Raw genomic sequence first — 6907 nt, forward strand, 5'->3', positions numbered from 1 at the left:
TTCCGATCAGACTGGCTAAACTGAACCAGGACATAAAATTACAATAACGAAATAACCAGCATTTAAAATTGATCAAATGCACCTATGGCTCCCAAGAACATTTATACAACTATTTTGTATTAGAGTATTTCAGGGTTCTTCTTCAAAGGTTCAGAAAGACAAAACAATGAAGGAAACAGAAGTGACAGACGGGTAGTTTTGAGGTATAATATCATGCAGAGGACCAGGCTGATATTCAGCAAGGTGACATCTGCTGCTGCTGCTCCATATCAAACGATTCTAACAAAAGAAACGCGAAATATTTTGTACGACTAAAAATTCTTTTTAAGTTAACACGCAATCAGGAAATCGGTGAGGAAGATTGGGCTCATTTTCAGTGTTGGTTTTTACAACCTTTTTAAATATAATTTAACAGAAGAGCGTCAGTGAATCAGTAAAGTCTACCCATTGTTCAAAAGTCTTGAAAAACCGAATTGACACCTGAAGAGAAATGGTGCTCAGAGCTATACGAAGTTCACGTCTGAAAATTGCGATTAGATGAACAAGGACAACATAGAGGCTGAAAAATTAAAGGATTATTATTATTATTATTATTATTATTATTATTATTATTATTATTATTATTATTATTATTATTATTATTATTATTATTATTATTATTATTATTATCCAGAAGATGAAACCTATTCGAATGTAACAAGCCCACAGGGACCATTGACTTGTTATTGAAGCTTCCAAAGAATATTAGGGTGTTCAATAGGAAGAAGAGGAGGTAAAGGGAAATACAGGAGGAAGAGATCTCACTTATCAAAAAAGACAAAACAAATCAATAAATAGATATTGTGGAGGTGTGAGGGAGGACATTTGATTTAAACTCTGCGTGAAATAGAAATAGACTCCAAAAGGTGGAATTAGATAAAAGGAAGTGGGTTGATGAACATATTTTTTGGGAAGCCTGCACTGCCTTTTAGCCTCCTGGCGTCATCCAATGTCGACTCGAAGTCATTTGTCCGCAACACCTGTGATAATATTAGGGTTTAGCTTTTTGTTTAAAGAACTCGTGGCAGATTGGGGGTAAGTCACCCCCATGGGGTAGTTTAACATCCCAGGGGGGGTGACAACAAGTTTGGAAGTTAAAAGGCGCAATAAGGACTATTTTCCATTGGTTTTCAATCGAGGAATTCGTTAATTTCAACTCCCTGAATAAATAATAATAAGGTTCATAGGGATATATAGTGTCTGGTTGAATGAAAAAATACAAGTATTTCCTACCAATTATTATTATTATTATTATTATTATTATTATTATTATTATTATTATTATTATTATTATTATTATTATTATTATTCAGAGGAAGATGAAACAAAGGGAAATTAAAATGGAACTGGTCACCATAGCTGCATTAGGCAGACAACAAAAGACTTGATATGTAATAATAATAATAATAATAATAATAATAATAATAATAATAATAATAATAATAATAATAATAATAATAATAATAATAATAATAATTAAATATAATAATAATAATAAAAATAATAATAATAATAATAATAATAATTTGAAGAAGACCCTCTTTTAAACAAATTCTGTTGAATAAAATGGCAGAATTCAGCGAATTAATCTTATATATTCTCTATTTTTATTATTACTCGCTTTCTGGCTCAGCGATACTCACAATAATTGTCCAATATTCATATTAGGGATAATGCTGAAAGTGGTATTTTATTCAGAACAGGCTTTATTAACCAAAGACTGGTATTATCAGTATACTGGTATTATCAGAATACTGGCATATGGGAAGGCGTTTCTCTTTCAGATCAAGCAGGGGTCGTCGTCGGTGTTGGTATCATTCCGTAAAAGAGGTCAATGTCAGGCCGGGGTCGTCTCTGGTGTTCAGCTGGTATTACTGCTGGTATAGCTCTGGCTTATCGCGACGTTTCAACCTTCTCGTAGCTCATCTTCTTGGCTGGTTAGCAGTAGAAGTGAAGAGATGGTTTGTCTGCATGCCGATATTTATAGTGGCTCGAATCCTAGAGCTGCATTCTCATTGGTCGAGCCGTTCTGGGGCAAAGTCTGGGATTTCTCGTCGATGGTTGCAGGGATGCAGCCGTGCGAGCGCTAGAGTAGTGTATCGGGGAATGAATGTCAGGAGTCCTACCTGTGGTAGGAATCCGATCATCCTGTTGGCGCTCCTGGATATTTGGGTTGTCGTTCGCTGCTGATCTTAGGGCGGCAGTAGGGAGGAGAAACGTTTCTTGGGTAATGTTCAAGTTAGGTTTCTCCTTTCCTATATGGAGGGATTCCAGTATTCGTAAACGTCGGGGATCGGTGGTTTGGTCAATTATTTTGATATTAGGTACAATATCGCTTCTTTTTAATCTTACGTTATGGGCAGTCCTGGCGTGATTATAAATGGCTCCCTCTTAGGCGTGGCAGGAGATTCTCTTGGATAATCGCATGGTGGTCATGCCGATGTATTTGCCGAGGCATCCTCGGACGGGGCACGTGTATCGGTAGACCACGCTCGTCTTCTTCTAGGGATCCTGCAGGGGGGCCGCTGGGTTGTTCTTCATCACCAGGCTGCTTGTCTTTTTCATGTTATAATATATTATTAAATTAATGGTCTTGTCCTGATTGGTGGGGGTGACGTTTCTCTCTATGATGGTCTTGAGGGCTTGCTCGTCCTCCTAATACCTTCGGTGAAAGTGCTCTTAGATAAAAGCGTGATGAGCTCTGGGATGTCGGGGCGGGGTTCCTGGAGGTACCAATCTTCAACTTTCTTTGCTATCACAGCATCGACGGCGCGATTAGTGTGTCTGTTGTCGACGAGGACCTGGGCCGTTCGTTCCAGTTCGCTGTGTGTGTCGCTCCAGGAAGAGCAGTGCGAGAGGGCCCTCCTGACGAAGGCGCTGATGGTGGAGTGCTTATACCTCTCAGGGCACTCACTCTCCCTGTTCATACACATACCCAGATTCGTCGGCTTCGTGTACACGTTCGTGCGGAATCGGGTGTCTTGCTGCTCGACAAGGACATCGAGGAAGGGGAGGCGGCGGTCTTGGCAGTGTTCTATGGTAAAGGAAAGGCAGCTGTGATAATGAAATGCACGTTGCAGCTGCTCTATCTCTTCCTGGGAGTCTGCGCTGATGAAGATGTCATCGATGTAGCACACATACTACATCCTTGGTTTGCTGGAATTCTGGTAGACCCTTTCTTCGATGGTGCCCATGTAAAAATTGGCGAAGAGGACTCCAAGGGGAGAACCCATCGCCACCCCGTCGATCTGGGTGTACATACGGCCGCGGTGGTCGGAAAAGGGGGCCTTCTTAGTGCAGAGTTCCAGCAGGGCACGAAGGGCATGTTCAGGGATGTTTAAGGGTGGTGTATCGGGGTCCCTGTATACCTTGTACAAGATCATTTGAATCTCATCGACAGGGACGTTGGTAAATAAGGACTCCACATCCATCGAAGCGATACATCCTCCGGTGGGCGTTACTCGTAGGGCTTCCAGACACATGCTAGTCATACCAACGTAGGCACCGTTGCGATCGTGGACTGGGCATATGTATTGGTATACCACATACATCTACTTCAGGGGTCTCTTGATCCCCCCTCTGCAGTGCTTTGTAGTTTGCTGTGATTATTGTGATCAACTAGATTTATCTCAAATTTTTCAGATATGCCTGCCGCCACTGCCTTCGCACTAAAGTAATGTTTGGTTCCCTCTGCCTTTGCAGTACTACCCTTCCAAATGTTTTTGACTTGATACTATGCCACGTGGATTCTCAATATTCCCGAATATTTGGTATAGTCTCCTCCTCCTCCTCTTCTCCCACTTTTCATGGCAGTTTTCCTGTATGTAGTTGCCTCATTGTCAAGACAGCCTCTTTTGTTGAATGGTTAGAACTTTTGGTATATGATAAATTTAATCGATATTATTTTGACTGAATCTAGCTTTAAATAATCTAATATCAAAAGCATTAAAGTTACGTTTCCAAAAAGTTGCCGCTGACCACTTTGTGCAATAATTCTGTAGAAGATATTTGTAACTTCCATTTACAAGCCTTAAAAGCTTATTTATGACTATTTATTTCCTAATTATCGTGAGTCTTATTGCTCTTAAACTTCTCTATTTCTCTTTTGGTCGTATTGGTTGGAAAAATAAGGGTATTAAAGTTATGAAGCTCTGTTCTCACACTTCAGGTCCTGTACCTTCCAGTGTCAGGTTTGCATACATTTATGTCAGCCAGAATATTGCTTGTTATTCATAACAGTGGTGGCTTTTACACTTTTTATCCTCCAAAGACCCATTTCACCTCTTCACTATTGCTTCATCTGTCCTGCCAGCATCCTCTGCTTTGTTTTTATTCTCTTCATTCAGAATATTTTCAAAATAGTCCTTCGGTCATTCTAGTATCACTTGCGTTGTATCATCATTTATTTCTCCATTTTCATGCCTTATATATGTAATCTGCATCATTCCTCAGCCACTCTTTCTCCTGAATACACCCACTCTTACATCTGCTTTTGAGGTTCTGATTCCATTCCTTCCAACTCCTCTTCGTAGCACATTTCACCTATTTTTTAGCCTCTCTTCTCCTTCAAGAAATGCCTGTCATCTCCCCTACCTGTCGTCCGCCAGAACTCGAAGGCAGACTCCTCTTCCATTGTCTTTTGTATGTATCGATTCAACCTCAGTGTCTCTCTTTAAATCCCTTTCCCAATGTCACACTTCCGATGCTGCTGCCTTTTGCATGTTGTCATTCACTAGTTTCAACCGAGTTGAAACTCTTCTTAGCTCCCCAAGGTTTGGTCTCTCATGGGTTCTATGGTCTCTTGTCAGGATCCCTTCCAAGACCTAGTGTGCAACGCTTTCTGTATATACTTTAATAAATTCCCTTGGCTTCTCCCTGCTTAGTTGTCCAACTTCTCTGACTTCACCGTGATCCAGATTTTGCTCCCTACTAGGAGAGTCCATTTCTTGTCTCACTGGTAAATTTTATTTTGAAGTGCTCTCTTATAGATTCTGAATGAGTAGCCAAATCAAGGCATAATTGGTTTTTTCCAAATACTTCAAAGTAGGTGTCTCGATTATGGAGAATGTTTTTTTTTTCAGTGAATTTTTATGTATTTGTAGTAACAACTAGTAGTATTTTTCATTGTTTATTATATTTTCATGTATTTCATAGGTTGCTTAATATAATGAATACCATTTTAAGAGATGTTTAATGTAAATGTTCTGCAGTTTTTTTATTTATATTACAGTTTACTAATGAAATAAACTAGGTAGGGTCATTTTTCTTATTTATATTAAATGTTCAATAAAATGAACATGGTAAGGTAATTTTTTCATGTTGATTTTTATAATGGAATCAGAAATATATACTTATGTAAATAGAGTATGCAACATAAAAGTGAAAATGTTTTTATGTAAATTACTTGGCATATCAGCATTTTGGGGTGATATAACTGAAATATACTGTTCTGAAATTATTATTCTCTCCAGTATTATGTTAACAGACATACATAATTATTTATTTAGAGTGTACTACTTTATTATTTTCCATACCTATAATGTAAAGGTTTTGGGTCTGTTTAATATCTGAATCAGTAACCTCAAGCTATGTAGCATCTGAAACAGTCCCCACTGATGAGGCTGCTTTATAGAGGCAGGTGTGTTGCCCTTAAAACATCACCGTAATTTGATAACAATACGAAGAGGTCTTTCAATGCAAGCGGGATCGTCTAATGCAGCTGACTGCTTCCAAAACTGTAATCCAGTAACAGCAGTTAATAGTACTAGCTCTTTCCCAAAAAGAGCTAGATACATTATGAACTTGCATAACATGGATCCAATTTTTCAATTTTAAATTGAATATAGAATTGTACCTCCATGTCTTACCTACTCAAAAGGTAAATGTACCGCCAACATGCTTTGTAGCACATTAGAAGAAAAGGCGACAAATTTATGGTATATACAGACGGCTCCAAAAATAATGTTGGAGTAGGAGCATCTGCATATTCGAAAAATATGTTAATAAAAAAAAGCCTACCTTTAATATCATCAGTATTTACTACTGAAGTCACAGCCGTACAGATGGCTCTTGATATGATATCTGAGGCAAAAGCAAGTGTCTCTGTTATTTGGACCCAGCAAAGATCTATTTATCTGCGGAATTCAAAAATGAAAAGTATTCTTGCTGAAAGCAAAGATTTTTCTATTAATAACATCATAAATTTTTAAATAAGACAGGTTTCTCAAATAAAGTCTAAATTTTTTTTATTTATATAAATTTTTTTTATTTTATTTTATTTTATTTTTTTTTTTTTTATTTATTTGTTTATTTATTTATTTATTTACTTATTTTTCTCAGGATTAATCCCTGAGAACCAGCCTGAGAAGAGTCTACTTGAGTCTCAGAGGTCTGGAAAAACTAAGCCCTATTAATAATAATAATAAAATGATGTTGGTGCTCTCATAGAACCCAGAAGACAGCTGGGTGTTTTTGAGGTTAGAACGTTTCGGATTCAATCCCTGGACTCTGTTTATAACAAAGAACAGAATCTTTCTTGGTTGATGTAAAGTGGCAACTCCAGTTGTGTCCACCATAACCTGGTAACTATGCAAAGTACAATCAAGATATAAATATGAATTATGATAACAGTAGTATTACTGGTCAATTATTAAATAATTAAATTTTAATATTTGCAGTTTAGTTAGTAGGAGTTTTATTATTATTTTGTGATGTCATTACCAATAATGCCATCATCATTAGTAACATAAATGCCCATCTATTTGAATGTCTACAGCTTGAGTAGGTGTGACCAAGAGAGTTGATTGTGAGAAATGCAGAAATTGGCAACCAAAACTGGAGAATGATACCAGTTAGGAAAACTTGTTCC

This window comes from Macrobrachium nipponense, chromosome 47, assembly GCF_015104395.2.
Source record: "Macrobrachium nipponense isolate FS-2020 chromosome 47, ASM1510439v2, whole genome shotgun sequence".
Classification (NCBI taxonomy): Eukaryota; Metazoa; Arthropoda; class Malacostraca; order Decapoda; family Palaemonidae; genus Macrobrachium; species Macrobrachium nipponense.